Raw genomic sequence first — 16,202 nt, 5'->3', positions numbered from 1 at the left:
TTGCCGCAGACTCAGTGCTATTTTTAAGTGGGATGAGAATAATCATCCAAAAATTGAAGGTGGGGGGAGATTTCTGTTGCTTTGGGAGTTAGAAGACTTATTTCAATTATGCCATAACATTTATTTCTCAACTACCTGCTCTCTACAGAAGCTCAACAATGTTAGTTTATTAATGCCACATACAGAGCTGAGGAGTGTGTGTGTGTGTGTGTGTGTGTGTGTGTGTGTTTACCCACTTGACAAGCTGAAATGAATAAGACACCAGATTTGGTAACTCAAAAACACTGAAACATAGCCAAATGATGTCAGGACACATCAGATAAAACTAGCTTCTTGATCCTTAATGCTCTTTCTGGACCCTAGGAAATAAAACGGGATGGTCACTGAATACGAGTTTTTCATTCTCTAAACAAAAAATGGCAACATCTCACAGCTAACTGCAAAAAGTTAGTAGTGGCTTCCTGGTCACTACTGATGAGGGTGTGAGGCTGTAACAGGATCTTCCACAAAGAGTGTCCTTATCAGTAAGAGCCACGTCCCATGTGCATAGGATGAGTGAGTAACAGACAGCCCTCTATCTGCCTTTCCCATTATAAACACTCAGTATGCTTTTGGTGTTATTTACAATAGTGATGTTCAACTTTTGATTATGAGGATCGGGTCTTAATTCCATAAATAGGATGGACTTTCATATAATCCCATAGGGTCTGTTCATATAGAAAATATATGACAAAAAGCTAGTATGAATTCAGTAACTACTTTACATGAATCTTTATTTTAGTTATACTAACTACCCCTACATAAATTTAGAACACATGATCCATGCATGCACAGAATGTATTATTTATTGAATTTACAGGCAGTGCTTGGTGTGCATATTTATTTGTGCATTCTTTGTATTAACTCTGTACCAGCTCCACCCCACTCCTTTTCCTTCAGCCAGAGCTCAGATGCTCACAAACTGGAAACCCCTCATTTTAGTCATACAACTCAAGAAATGAATATGCAATTATCAACAATAGCCAGCCTATGGGGAAAGCCCAAATGCCCATCTATTGAAAATGACTAGAGAAGATGTGGTAGATATAATATACAATGGAATATTACTCAGCCATCAAAAAGAATGAAATCTTGCCATTTGCAATGATGTGGATGGAGCTGGACTATATTATGCTATGTAAAAATAAGTCCATCAGAGAAAGACAAATACCGTATGGTTCATTAATATGTGGAATTTAAGAAAAAAACAGATGAACAAATGGGGACGAGAGGAAGAGAGAGGGAAACAAACCACAAGAGGCTCTTAACAATAAAAAACAATCTGAGGGTTGAGGGACGGAGGTGGGTGGGGGATGGGCTGGATGGTGCTAAGTGTTAAGGAGGGAGCTTGTTGTGACGAGCACTGGGTGCTGTAGGTAAGTGATGAATCACTGAATTCTATTCCTGAAACCAATTCTTCACTATATGTTAACTAACTAAAATTTAAATAGATTTTTAAGAAATAAATTAAAAATGAATATGCAAGGCAAAACACACAGATGTTTACCTTTGAACAATTTCTCTTTTATAGTGGCTTAAAACAATAATCATTTTATTTTATTGAACATTGTCAAGAGGGGGCTCATTTGTCCTGATTCCATTTAAAACGCCTATGGTTTTACATAATAACAAAAAGTAAAAAAACTACTTTTCTTGCCGCCTCCAGTCTGAGCTTCATTAGCCAGCTACCTAAGGTATCTGTTGACAGGAAGGAACAGGCACCCAGCAAAGCTGGCTTATTACAAGGATATTTCAAGATGCAGACTAATATGATGGGACACATTTGCAACGAGCTCAGCCTACTTCAAGTCCCTCTCATGTCACTGACTAGCTGGTGTCCTGAAGTAACTCACCTCTCATCTCAGAGCCTCAATTCCTGCACATATAAAGTGGAAATAGTGTGGTACCTGGATCATAAGGCTACTGAGACTATTAACTACATATCAAGACATTAGTCGGGTGCTAGGAACATCGTAAGTACTTAATACAGGTCAACTAGTAACAGCAGCAACAAAAGTAATGGAGGTTGTGGTGGATGCATGACTGGACCCCATGGAAACTATATGAATCAGAATCTCCCAGTCTCTTTCCAGGGGCTGCAGAGTTTCTTGCTGATTTGCTTGGTTCCTTTTGCTTCAGACTGTCTTCCTCTTCGCTTTCCAGTTTCTGCTCTTCTGTAATTCTGTCTGAACGTGTCTAAAAGGAAATCCTACCACTATAGAACCCGTGGGGGCAGGCATGTGGGTTGATTTGCTCCCCATTGCCTCATCCCACGCCAGGCACATAGGAAGCCCTCTGTCAATCAATATTGGCAGCAGGTATGGGCCCTCGTGACAGTAACTCTGAACAGAACTCGGCCTGGTTTTATTAGCGTCAGTAACTCAGCACCATCTGGATGACTCAGTGTCTGTTTTTAGTGACATATTCCAGAGAAGAGAATATGATTGGCCTAAACATGGGTCAAGTACCATCAATGCAGCAGGAGGCAGATAGCCGAAGTCACATATGGCTGCCCATTCTAGAATAAATTCTCTAAAAAGGAATGGAAATGAATAGAGCATTGTGAGTATCTTTTGTCTATATAGTATAAAAATTCAGAAGAGAGATGGTTTAGGGCTTGCAAGAGGGATTAGGCATGGCTCCACGGACAGAGTGCTATGACAGGTGGGTTTTGAAGGATAGATAAAGTTCTGATGGAGTGATTGTTTTTATATGTGTAATGTTTATTAAATTTTGCTTAATATTTTAAAGTGAGCAAAGCACACTCAACCGTTCTGACATAATTTTTGGTTAATTTCTAGTATGTACAAAGGTCTAGAGTGAACACTGTTAGCTATGCAAAGACATAGGAGCAGGTCCTGCCTTCAGGATCTTTCAACTGGTTGAGAGAAGGTCTACACATATGGAGACAAGGGCTCTCGGAGTGAAGAAGGTGAGGACAGCCTTGTAAGCTAGAACAGGAGTAGAGCTGGCTTCCAGGAGGAGAAGTGATGTGTGCCAAGCGCTGGCTAAGCACGATCAAGCGGAGAGAATGAAGGAGGAGTACTCTCTCTTCATGGCTTACAAAATGAACCCCCTTTCCCAACCCCCTTGTCTCATTCTGCCTCTGTCATAGACGCTGGGAGAGCTACATACTCACTTTCCCAGCTTTGCAGGACTTCCAGCCGGTGAGACACAGGTAGAAGATGATGGGACTTCTTGCTCTGCTTAACGAAGGTTACAATCATCACTGGGGCCCTTCTGATTGAACAAGGATGTGATGCCTGAGACTGCAGTGATGTTCCTGCAGCAGTGAAACTCTTTGCATGACACATGTGAGCCCCCTCAAATGGACCCAGGTCCCCCTTTGTGGCTTTCTTTTGCAAATTTGTCAAAATTATTTTGTGATCCTATGCTTCAGACTAAATGCTTGTGTCCTCCCAAAATTCTTATGTTAAATCCTAACGCCCAGGGGCACCTGGGTGGTTCTGTCGGTTAAGCCGCCGACTTCAGCTCAGGTCATGATCTCACAGTTCGTGGGTTCAAGCCCCGCATCGGGCTCTGTGCTGACAGCTAGCTCAGAGCCTGGAGCCTGCTTCAGATTCTGTATCTCCCTCTCTCTCTGACCCTCCCCTGCTCATGCTGTCTCTCTCTCTCTCTCTCTCTCTCTTTCAGAAGAAAAAAAAAAACATTAAAAAAAATCGTAACACCCAATGTGGTAGTATTTAAAGGTGGAGCTTTTGAGGGGTAATTAGGCCATAAAGGTGGAGGCCTCATGAATGGAATTAGTGCCCTTTTAAAAGAGACCCTGGAGAGCTTCCTCACCTCTTCTGTCAATGTGAAGACACAGTGAGAAGACAGCTGTCTACAAACAAGGAAACAGGCCCTCATCAGACACTGAATCTGCTGGCACTTTGATCTTGGACTTCCCAGTCTCCAGAACAGAGAGAAACAAATGTCTGTTGTTTACAAGCCACACAGTTCATGGTTATTTTCTTATAGCAGCCTAAATGGACTAAGCCATCCTAAATGTTTAATTGTTTCAATTCCAAATGTAGATCCAGGCTCTCCTCTGCTTTCCTAAATAAATGAAGACAACCCATCCACTGTCACTTGGTATTTCTTTCTTGATTTACTAGAAATAGACGCAGCCCTCTCAAAAGAGTCTCCCTCACCACATTGATACACCTTCCCCAACCAGGCTGGGTCTTAAGTATTCTTTGATGAGCAGTTTGCTCATGAATCATTACCTTTTTTTCTAAGTATGATTTTTAAGGAAGAAATGAAAAGGCAGAAATGTCTTATTAACTTTGAGAAGGGGAGAAAAGAATGGCTAAGTCTGGCTCCAAATATGGAAAATTGGCCACGTGTTCCCTGTTAGGTGACTGCCCCGTCATCATGATACACCGAATTCAGCTTTATCTCCAGACTCAATGAGCTGAGGAAAGTGAGAATTTTCATAGAAACTGGAAATAATCTCCACAGTGAGGAGCCCTGTTCTTTTTCAGAATCCTGATTGTCTCCATCATCAGATGCTATGTGCACAAGAGCTGGTATCATTTTATGGGGTAAAAGAAGGTGGAGTGGGAATAGCTTGGAAAACGAATGAAGCTCAGCGGGGAATTGTCACACAGGCAAAGTGAAATCAGCAAATACCTGTGAGTACAGAATCAGGACTGGGGTGCTGGGTCTGAAAGCCCCCATCATCCAGAGCAGGCAGGAGAGAGAAAAACCAGCACCTGGATGTCCATGTTCATCCTAGACTTTCACAAGTGACTCGCTGCTGAGGCTGATGGCGAGGCCCAGTGAGACCCATGTTGAAGGCTTGCTTCAGGCCATGAGCTGGCCCCATCCATACGAGCATGTTGGCACAACGCAACGGTCCTGGACTCAGCCACTGACTCTTCCACGTCCCAATTGTGTGACTGTGAGTCACTTCACTTAATATCTGTGAGGTGATGGCACTTTCCCATCTGTAACATGGGGTTGTTTGGACAAATTGCTATAATGCATCTAAAATAATTAGTTACAGCATGTGACACGGTATGAGAACTCAACAAATGTTGTCTCTTATTATATTGCTGTTGTTGTTGTTGTTGTTGTTGTTGTTGTTGTTGTTATGACCACTGGGTCCAGAGGCATCTCTCACATCCAGATGGCACTTGGTAGATATTGAGTGAGTAAATGAATTAATGAATGAATGGAAGTGAGCAAACAAATGAAGGAATAAACAATAGAACTGTCAACAGGCAGTACATAGTTAACTATGGATTCAGTGAGTTCTGCGGTAAATCATTTCCTTTTAGCCTCATTTCTCTTTGAAAACAAAATGTGTTCATTTTTAAACCAGCCCCAATACTACACGATCCAGATTTTTCTAATATGCTTCTGGAACAGAAGTCTTTTTAATATCCAAAATATTACAAGCATGATGTTTAACAAATACCGGGGTACTTAGAAATGGGAAGCAGCATTTATTAATCTTCAGCAGAGGGGAGGCTGTTTAAAATTCCGTTATGATTTGTTGAGGGCTGAGAACTAAGCTTGTCACATTCACCCAGAAAGCAGAGCTCTTATGGAGTAAATTAGAAATTGGATACACATCTTCTAAGGGACTGTGTGTCTTTTTTAAATGTCTGTTGAGATCTACTCAAATAGAAGGGGAAAGAGAAGATCTGCCGAGCGTGGCAGCTACACAGCAGGTCAGGGGAAGGAGGGGCTACTTTGAAGAGAGGCTATAGAATCCTCTGGTAAGTTCAGAGTGAGCAATTAACATCAGCAGCATTCTAAGCCCAAGTGAGGGTCAAGCTAGTGCAAAGGATCAGACAGCCGACAAAAAAGACCCGGCACAACCAAGAGATAAGAGAATGGTAGGTATTTCAATCTGGGCCCATGAAAGCAAAAAGTAACTTAGCAGCAAGGAAGTCATTGTTCTTAGGTACTTTTCTAAGCGCATCACCCGTGTACTATGCATATTACACATAGAAAATGAGATGTATGTGCCATTTGTTATCCAGGTAAAAGTCTCTTAAGGTTCAAGGAGGCACACTTGCACTTTCAGCCTGGCATCATTCCTTGGAACCTGGATTTGCTTATTTGGCTGATTCTGTCTCCCAACTGAACCCACAGTAGGGGTCAGCTTTAACTGTTGACTTCAACCAACTCAGTATATTTTCCAGGTACCAACCTTATCATAGCCTTGGACTTCACTTCTGCCAACAGCCATCTTCCAAGATGAAATGCATGGCATGTTCAAGAAATGGCAAGGATCCCTGTGTGCGTAGAGCCCAGAATGCCCAGAAATAGGGAATGGGTGGGAAGGCTTGAAGGGCAGATTTGGTTCAGTAATAGAGGCCCATGAGGCCACACTAAGGAGTTTAACTATAGGTGGTAGGCATGGCTGAGGTTTGGCCATTGCAGTACTGAATGGTCTCTGTACTAGATACTCCTTTCTAGAATCACTTTATAACTATTATTTGTATACAAGACATTGTTTAAAGTTTTTTGTAATGCAGTACGTAAGCCCAAAAGGAGTCAAATGTCATTTTTCATCTTGTATTATTAATACTTTGTAACAATTTCTTTATCTACATGTTTGCCTCCTAAGTAGGGCATGTTTTTAATTTCTACCATATTTGCTCAGGTACTTGATTCTTGATTCTATTGACTCCCCCACTTTTGATAAGAAAATATCCTTTTCTATAAAATTCTACACTACTCTTCTCTCATCCAGACAGATTCTCCTCTGCCATGAGTGCAGTCTTACGGCTGCCCAGGTCCTTGAATCTGTAAGACCTTCCATCACAGTGCTCACCACTGCCTGAAATATTTCAGAGCTTCATGGTTAGTAATTTGAGAGAAAGAACCTGATTGAGCTGGTGTGAATCAAGTAGTTACCCATCCTGCAATCAGGTTGGAGAAACCAGGCAATCTGGCCCACACAAGGCGATGAGACACCCTCTTCCAGCCACAGTCAAAGGATTTGTGTAAAGAATTGAGGGGCGTCTGGGTGGCTCAGTCGGTTAAGCATCCAACATCAGCTCAGGTCATTATCTCACAGTTCGGGGGTTCGAGCCCCGCATCGGGCTCTGCTGACAGCCAGCTCAGAGCCTAGAGCCTGTTGCAGATTCTGCATCTCCTCTCTCTCTGCCCCTCCCCCGCTCACACTCTGTCTCTCTTTCCTTCAAAAATAAATAAAAATTTAAAAAAATTTAAAAAGAAAGAATTGAGCACAGGCTAGCCATTAACCACAAACATGACTACCTCTTATCTCTTGTTCAAACATGAGTGCTTCAAGGAAGCATTTACTTACAGGGGCCATTTTGTGGACACTAAAGAACTAATAAAGGAAAAGAAACCCATTACCACAATTTGATTCTGATGAAATTGTCACTGATTGTGGTTTAATTCTGGATCGGTTGTTATTCTTCAATTAACCAGAGAGAAGAGACATAATTCAAAAGTAAATGATAAAATGGACCATAATTCAGATTATTGTCTGATTAAAGGCTCTAGGCCTGGATTAAAGTGAAAGTATCATAAAGTGTAAATATTAGGAGAAAAAGAAATTCAGGGGCGCCTGGGTGGCTCAGTCAGTTGAGTGTCCAACTTCGACTCAGGTCATGATCTCACTGTTCGTGGGTTCGAGCCCCACGTCGGGCTCTGTGCTGACCGCCAGCTCAGAGCCTGGAGCCTGCTTCAGATTCTGTGTCTTCCTCTCTCTCTGACCCTCCCCTGCTCACGCTGTCTCTCTCTCTCTCTCGCTCTCTCCTAGAAATATATAAAACATTAAAAAAAAAAAAAAGAAAAGGTCAACTTAAGACCAAAAAATATAGAGAAACCAGGAGGTCAACCTCATATAGGGAATCCATTAGGGTTACAAATAACGTGTGGAGGGATAGAAACACGGGGAGATGAAGACAAGCTCTCTTTAGTCCTGTGGCGGTAGACAGCGCTGGCCCAGCAGAGAACCCTACCACGGGTCTGGGTGTGGGGAGCTGTTACAAAGGATTCTCTCTGTTGTGCTTGCCTTTCCTAGTAATCAGGATGACCTGGGTTGCTCAGGATAGAAATTCAATTCAAACTAGCTTTAGCAAAAATACAACTTATAGGCTCCTAGGATTTCAGGAAGGGCTGAATACCCAAACTGAAAAGAAAGAGATGGAGGTGGAGATCAGGAACATTTGAACCCAGGGACCCAAATGCTTCCAAGAGTGTTGTCCCTCATCACTACTTGTATCTACATTACGACTTTATTCTTTCTCACTAGTTACTTCTTCTTTCAGGGGTAAACATGGCCACCACCCATTTTTGAATTTTACATCTTGCAACCACGGCTCTCAAGGAGATCTCCTGGACTTCTCTCTTCGCCCCAAAGAAGGATTCTTATTGGCCCAACATGGATCATGTGTCTTTCCCTGGACCAATCAATTGAGGCAAGGGTGCCGGGCACTGCCCCGACCACTACCGCTTACACTCACTCTTACCGTGTTGTGGCTCACATAGCTACCGTCTTCCTGACTGGCACATAAGTTCTATAAGAATAGGTAAGACATTTCTGATTTGCCTACCACTGCATCCCCAGCACCAACGCAATACTTTAGCACGTAAGAGCTGTTCAATAAACACTTCGGAATTAACACATCGTAAACCCAGTCAAAAATCAAGCCATATGTGAAATTCATGAGCCACTGAAAATCGGGTTCGGGGAGAAAATTGCTATGCCAAGCAAAAAAGAAATGGCTATAAAGCTCCATTTCCCATAGAATCCTAATTTATACATAAGCTAGCTTTAAAGCTCTATCTCTCAAATGGGAGGGGTAAAGTGAGCAGAAATTCATCAGACTGGAGAGCCTGCCCACGGACCCTCATTCCACGCAAAGGAAATGAAAAAAGAAGCCAAAGGCAGAGGAAGGCAGTGCCCACTGTCCCCTTGGGTCCCTGGTAAGGTTGCCAGATAAAATGCAGGATTCCCAGTTACATTTCACTTTTAAATAAACTACTAACAAGTGCGTTTTCACAAAAGTATGTCCCAAATACTATATACTTAACAATACTAAAAAAAATTACGCACGGTTTATCTGACATTCTAATTTAAGTGTCTGTCTAATATTTGCATTTGTAAATCTGGGGACCCTGGGCTCCCCAGGGCCCACCCAGGGGGCCACAGAAGTACTGAGACAGCAGTGTGGCAAGTAGACCACGGTCAGGAGATAGGGTCTTGAGTCTTCCTGCGCTTCGGGTTGAAACAGAAGGAATGCCCGAAGTGTTCCCGCCTGCACGCGAGGGAGGATGCCAATCATGGCCAGCATCCCTGCCATGAGTCGCTGCAAGGAGACCCCCAGTGGAGGCTGAGGGGTGGGACGAGTAGGCCAGCTGCTGGACGACCTGTGGCCAAGACTCAGAGGACCTGTGGTCTGGCAGAGCTGCGGTGGGGCTGAGCCAGCAGAAGGACACCAACCCTGACCAGGCCTAGAGCAGTTCCTCCGAGTCCCACTGGCTCGTAACCTTCAGCTGATGGTAACGGCATGCCACCAAAGACAACAGACATCTTTGCAGAAGAGGAAAGAGCTCCCGAGAAGAGCACAGAAACAAGGCCATGGATCTTCCCCAGTCACCACGCAGCAATCCTAGTGGGCAGATCAAAGCTTGGGGTGCACGTATCCCAAACACGGTGATTCAGGCTAAGTTTGCCATCTTTCTGCCATGCGGGACAATGCAGACATCAGAGAAAAGGAACACTGATTGAGAAAATGAGCATTTCCCCCTTTTTTTCATTCTGAGTGCCTTATATACACAAATAGGCAAGGGTAGAGAATTCTTCAGGATGGACCTGATCTTTCGAGGTAACACTCTTCTGGGCCTTTCTTTGGCTGTGAAAAGTAAGGTGCCCTGGACATAGTTGAAAAAAGATAAGATTAAGAGAAGAATTAAAAGGGGCCCCTGGATGGCTCAGTGGGTTAAGCATCTGACTCTTGGTTTTGACTCAGGTCATGATCTCAGGGTTCGTGAGTTCAAATTCCACATCAGCCTCTGTGCTGACAGTGCAGAGCCTGCTTGAGATTCTCTTCCTCTCTCTCTCTCTCTCAAGATAAAGGGAAGAATTAAAGTGTTCCCTGTAACAAAGTAATCAGAATTTTAGAACTTTTTCCTAAGGAGCTACAGCTTTGACAGTCCTGGCTGAGAAGTGGACTGTAGCCAGGAAGAAAGTCCCAGGAAAATGATAAGAAGTGGAGGACTAAGAAGAAGTCGCCTGTGAGAAATAGTCCCTTGTTCAAGACGCCTGAGGGAAGTTTAAACACAGTGGTGTCTAATCTTCGGTTGTAACTTATTCTCTGTTCTAGGCAGGGATATAATCTAACTCCCCTCCATTAATTGCAAGCCAGGAAAATCCATTAAACACAAAAGCCTGTGGCAGGGCCGCTGGAGACTTAAAGGACTGCCAGTAAAGAGATGAGTTGTTTCACAGATTCTGCAGTGCACAACCCAGACACCCATACGTGGCAACCGTAACTGATCTAGGGCTGGAAATGAAGGAATCTTCCTTCTCCTCTAAATACATGGGAACAATATGATCCTCAAGAGGGAAGACAAGGAAGGTTAAATTCTATCATTACCTGGATGAGAGAAGGAATAAAATTTATCAAAATGTGAATAGTGATTATCTCTAGGTACTACAAAGGGTGACTCTTATTTTCTGTTTGGTGCTATATTGTGCAATGGATCTGCTATGAGGAAAAAGGATTAAGAATCAAAGAAACAATCACACAACAGACAAACAGCGGTGATGGAATGGCTGGCCATGCCCAGCTTCTCATCCCTGGACACCAGCTGGGGCCTGAGTCAACTGATGTTCTACCTGCCTGGGCTGTGCCTGGCTCAGGAATTGGGAGGTCTGAGCCTACACCAGAAGGTGCCGGTGCTCCAGGNCGCAGCAGACCCCAGGCAGGATATCTTGTGTTGGGGAGCCGTGCTGAGGTCTGTGCCCTTCATCACCACAGAGACTCACCACGCTACCTCTAAATCTCAAGCAAAATGCCAAGAAACACAGAGGTGTTTTCATATCTTCACCTAATGTCTCTCTGGAATGTGCTTCCATTACTCTTTATAAAAATTTTGCATTTCAAAATTAGCAGGTTTTTTAATCATGCCATTTTTCTCCTTAGAAGACCTTAGAGGTTAAGCAGTGCTACTTCCTCTCATTACAGATTGTACACTTGAGCCTCAGAGAAGAGAGGATGAAACCAGGATTATGTAGTGTTTTAGTCAGGAGCCAACAGGATGTGTATAGAGAAAGAGATGGCTTTTAAGGCACTGGCTCACGTGACTATGGAGGCTGGCAAGTTCAATGTCTGCAGGGTAACTGGCGACTGGAGCCCCAGAAGAGAGCTGACACTGTAGTTCAGGCCCAAAGGCCATCTGCTGGCAGATTTCTCTCTTGCTTTGGGGAGGTTAGTCTTTTGTGTTCTTTAGGCCTTCAACTGATTGGACAAGGCCCACCTGCATTATGGTGGGCAGTCTTACTCAAAATCCACTGATTTAAATGTTAATCTTGGCCAAGAACAACCTTACTGAAGCATTCAGAACAATCTTTGACCACTTATCTGGGTGCCATAGCCCATCCAAGCAGATACATAAAATCAATCATTACACATAGATAATTAGAAGTAGAAATGGAAGTAAAACCCAAACCTCCTGATTTTCACAAAGCCCACTCACTCCATCATGTGGCCTCAATAAGACTTATACTTTTGAAAAAACTAAATTCTGGAGTCTTAAAGTTTTCAGTGCAAGAATCTAGGTGTAGCGAAATGTTATGCTTAACAAATGTATTCATTATATGCTTTAAGTGATTTTCCCTCTCAATATGGCTACTTGGACACATTTCAAACCAAGAAAGAAACAAAACATAATTCAGACAGAATGAATCCAAGACCCCCAGCTCTATAAATCCCCCACAGCATCCCAACCCCACCATAAAATAACATTAATAAAATATTTTTGCAGCCCTTTGAGAGCTGTAGATATTAGATGCAGAATATTGTGAAATACCAGTGAGAGGTACGTGCACCAAATGTAAGCCCATGACAAGTTCCTCGGACATCCACTTATCAGTAATTCTGAACGTGTGACATGATTCCTTATAGAAGGAGGAGCACATTAGTGTTCATGTTTCCACTTCTCTTCTATTTCAGTTTTAGTGCTTTGAATTGTACCTCCTACTGTCTTGGAAGCTTTGAACTTAACACCTCATTGAGAAACCTCCCTGATAGGAGGAGACTTCCCACTCTCTCTGCTGTAATTGACTGGAAGAATGTTTTATTAGCAAAACGAAGTAAAACTACAACTCTGGAAGATTCCCACCATACTTCCACTACAATAACGTCGTTACCATAGCAAACTACAGATTTCGGTCCAGTATCATCTTCCAGGACTTAGGTAGATGAATCTATTTAAAAACACTGAATGTAGGGCACCTGGCTGGCTCAGTTGGTTGAGCATCAAACTCTTGGTTTCAGCTCAGGTCATGATCTGACAGTTTTGTGAGTTCAAGCCCCACATCAGGCTGTGCACTGGCAGCACAGAGCCTGCTTGAGATTCTCTTTCTTCCTCTCTCTCTGCCCCTCCCCCACTCATGCTGTCTCTGTCTCTCAATAAATGAATAAACTTAAAAAAAGAAACAAAAGAAAACACTAAATGTGTTGGGAAACATTTGGAGAGTGCAGTGAGTTTGAATCTAAACAGATACAAGAATTAACAAGCAATTGCACTCTTGAATGTTATCAAGCAGGACGCAATTGCTGAGATGGACAGTTCGATACCTGAACAATGAATTCTAATACTGCCGTTTTTCCTTTATAACAGCCAAACTACGAGACCTCGGGTTGAAACAGCAATCCATTCTGTCTTCAGGACTGTGAACTTGGCAATGTCTTCGACAGCTCAGGCTGCCATAACAAATTACTACAGAATAGGTGGCTTCAACAACACAAATGTATTTTCTCACAGTTTTGGAGGCTGAAGTCCAGGTCAAGGTGCCAGAAGAGTTGGTTCATGATGAGATCTCTCTTCCTGGCTTGCAGCCGGCTGTTGACATCTCACTGAATCCTTGGATGGCCTTTTCTCTGTGCACAAGCAGAGGGAGAGAGGGAGAGGGAGAGAGGGAGAGGAAAGGATCAATCTTCAGTGTCTAACAAATTAGGGCCCTGTTCTTATCACCTCATTTAACCTAAATGACATCCTTAAAGGCTCTGTCTCATACAGTCCAATACAGTCACATTGGAAGTTAAGGCTTCAACATATGACTTTTGAGAGGACACAATTCAGTCATAACAGACAATATTAACCAGCCTAAAATGTCTTTTCCTGCTGTTTCAACTTTACGTGAAAGGCTTTTTCTTTCCCTGCTCCTCCCACGTTTCCTCCTCCTCCTCTTTCTCCTTGTTTGGTTTTCCTATTAAATACAGATCGTTCCCCGTTCCAAATAAGCCCCATGGTAAATTAGAAAATGTTTTTCTCCTGTTATTTTTTTCATGCATTGAATATTCGGGATCCTTACTTTAACACAAATGAAACTATTCACAATTATCGCAAAAGGACCCAAAATATATTTTTCTAAATAGCCTCAAGGATTTCTGCTTGCTCTGACCAGAGTCAACTCAACAAGGCAATAAAAGCACAAGTGGACAGGGACGGCTGGGTGGCTCAGTCGGTTAGGCGTCCAACTTCGGCTCAGGTCAAGATCTCATAGTTCATGGGTTCGAGCCCTGTGTCAGGCTCTGTGCTGACAGCCAGCTCAGAGCCTGGAGCCTGTTTCAGAGTCTGTATCTCCCTCTCTCTCTGACCCTCCCCTGCTTACACTGTCTCCCTCTCACACAAATAAATAAAAACATTAACAACAACAACAAAAAAGCACAAGTGGGCAGACATGCCAGACCTCACTTCAGGGGAGTTACTTCTTAAGTGTATTTAACTTATGCAAATTCAACCATATGCACTTGAAGGGGGGGGAGTGGGGGGGGACATACTCCCTACAATGATCCAGTCCACCTGGCATTCAACCAGAGAAAATGCACAATGTTCTGACTAGGGAGGAAAACTTTGACCATAGCTAGATTTGTTGATGGCAGAAGATGCACAAAGGCATCTATACGAAATGTGACGGGCACCTCAAAATGTTTTCAAGGATACTTTTTACTCTCAAGGATTTTCCCTCATGATCGGTCCTCAGAAACAAATTCCAAACTAAGACTCAATTTTCAAATGTAACATGACAAGGTTTAAAGAAGAAAGTTCAACTGACCAGCACCAAAAAGGTGAATAAAATTTGCCTGAGTGGAAGGAAGAAGGGATAGCATCTCAGGCAGGGGAGAACAGTAAAAGCAAGGGCATGGAGGCAGGAATGGGGCCAGAAGGTACTGGAATTGGCTTCTCAAATGAATGTGCTCAGGAATCACCTGGGAACTCGTTAACATGCAGATTCTCCTGAGAGTCTGTATGTTAATGAGCTCCCAGGTGGCGCCCGCTGCCTGCTGCTGTTCTGGGAACCTCACTTTGATGACGAGGCACTTAGAAGATGATAAAAAAAGATAAACTGGAAAGGTGTTTGTCGAGAAGCTAGCGAGAATAAAGGCAGGGTCATCTGCTGAGGTCAGGTGAAATAGGGCCTTGAAAAGTAGAGCCAGTCGTCGGACTTGTGATAAGTTATTACTCTCGAAATGATCAGGCGGAGGAGGAAGAAAGAACGCTAAGTATTTGCAGGAAAATGTTACAAATGTTGTCTGACAGAACTATGCAGGGACCAAGCTGGGAAAGAACAATTCGAGTTAATTAATACAGAAGATTGGACGAATTTGCATCTCAAGGAGAAAAATTCCACTAAAGAGGGCAAAAATTTAGAGTGCTAAGAACAGTAAAAGCAGCCCACTTAATGAGATGTCATTGCAACTCTAATGTTCAAAGGCCCTAAAACAGGTTGTAATCTATTTTTAATAAATGTCTCAGAACAAACAATTATAATAATCTGTCTCCGAAGTTTGGGGGGAAAAATGCATTTACGTATTAGAAATAATTGAATTGCTTTTCCAGAAAGCACATCCAAGAAACACCATCATGGGCAAATACTTACACACCAGTTAGCTTAAAACCTTAAAAATCTCTCCTAAGGAAAGGAAAACATTTACAAAATTAACCATACAGGCAGAGGAAATTCATGTCAATATAGATATTTTTTAATCCTATATTGTGTCAAGAACAGAAAAGGTAGGTAGGAAAAAAAAACCGCAAGACTGAAATCAGATCGTTGTCATGATTTTGCTACCAATTGGTTGGCAGAACTGCTTTTTTAAAAAGCTGATTGGTACTTCAAGGTGCAGTGTTTGGGCCCAACTCTAGACAAAGATAAACATTCAGGCTTCTGGGGACTGAAATCACAAGAGTCACTAGCAAAGTTCATAGGAACCGAAAGACCCTGGTGCCAATTAAAACCCATACATCCCATCACAGCAAGAAGGGAAGCTATTGAATAATTGAATAATCTCAAGCCATTCCAAAGGAGAATAAACAGATGATGGCCGGATCCCGTAGAGACTGGATGGGGCTGTGTGCATGGGAGTGCTCTATATTCTCTTCATACTTTGATTAATTATCCAGCTGTGCAACTGTCATTATCAAGGATATCTGTGAATCATGTGGCTCCGACAGTAACCAAATCTGGCTGTTCCTTTCATTTTTTTTTTTCACATGGGTAAGCGCCTTGCTGTTTGGAAGTGAGTTACCTATGTCACTTGAAACAAGCAAATGCTCCATTCACCGCAGACAACAATGGGTCAGTCTTTAGATTGCTTTCCACGGCATTGCCAACAGGCTGGTACAGAGGCACACCTGGCAGAGGAGGGATATATGCCCTCCGATACATTGATCTTCTACCAGAAGAGGCTGGAAAACACCAGGCTTGAGATGAGGAGTGTCATTTTTAAATCTTATTTGCTTATTTGTTTAATGATTTGTCCTAGAAAACTCCACCCCATCCCATCATTCGATAAAGAGACATGAACCCTTGTGATGCAGGACTAATCGTGTATTTCTCTAAAGACTACTTTAATTTTCAAAAAATCCAAGCCAAAGAAAACCATTTGAAATGGTAGAATTTCCAGCTCTTTCCACCCTATCACAGCAAGAAAGAA

At 42.8% G+C, this 16,202-nt stretch overlaps 1 long non-coding RNA gene across 1 annotated transcript in view; it reads right to left on the bottom strand.

The window, feature by feature from the left end:
* LOC144243156 (uncharacterized) overlaps positions 1–16,202 on the bottom strand; it is a 46,903-nt gene that overhangs the window by 18,562 nt on the left and 12,139 nt on the right. Inside the window, exon 4 of the long non-coding RNA XR_013338551.1 lies at positions 13,025–13,142. This is a non-coding gene — a long non-coding RNA (uncharacterized LOC144243156). The remainder of the gene's footprint in view (positions 1–13,024; positions 13,143–16,202) is intronic.

This window comes from Crocuta crocuta, unplaced genomic scaffold (genome assembly GCF_008692635.1).
Source record: "Crocuta crocuta isolate KB4526 unplaced genomic scaffold, BGI_CrCroc_1.0 scaffold26, whole genome shotgun sequence".
Taxonomy (NCBI): Eukaryota; Metazoa; Chordata; class Mammalia; order Carnivora; family Hyaenidae; genus Crocuta; species Crocuta crocuta.
The sequence above is the reverse complement of the archived record's forward strand: the minus strand, read 5'-3'. Positions and strand labels throughout refer to the sequence as shown.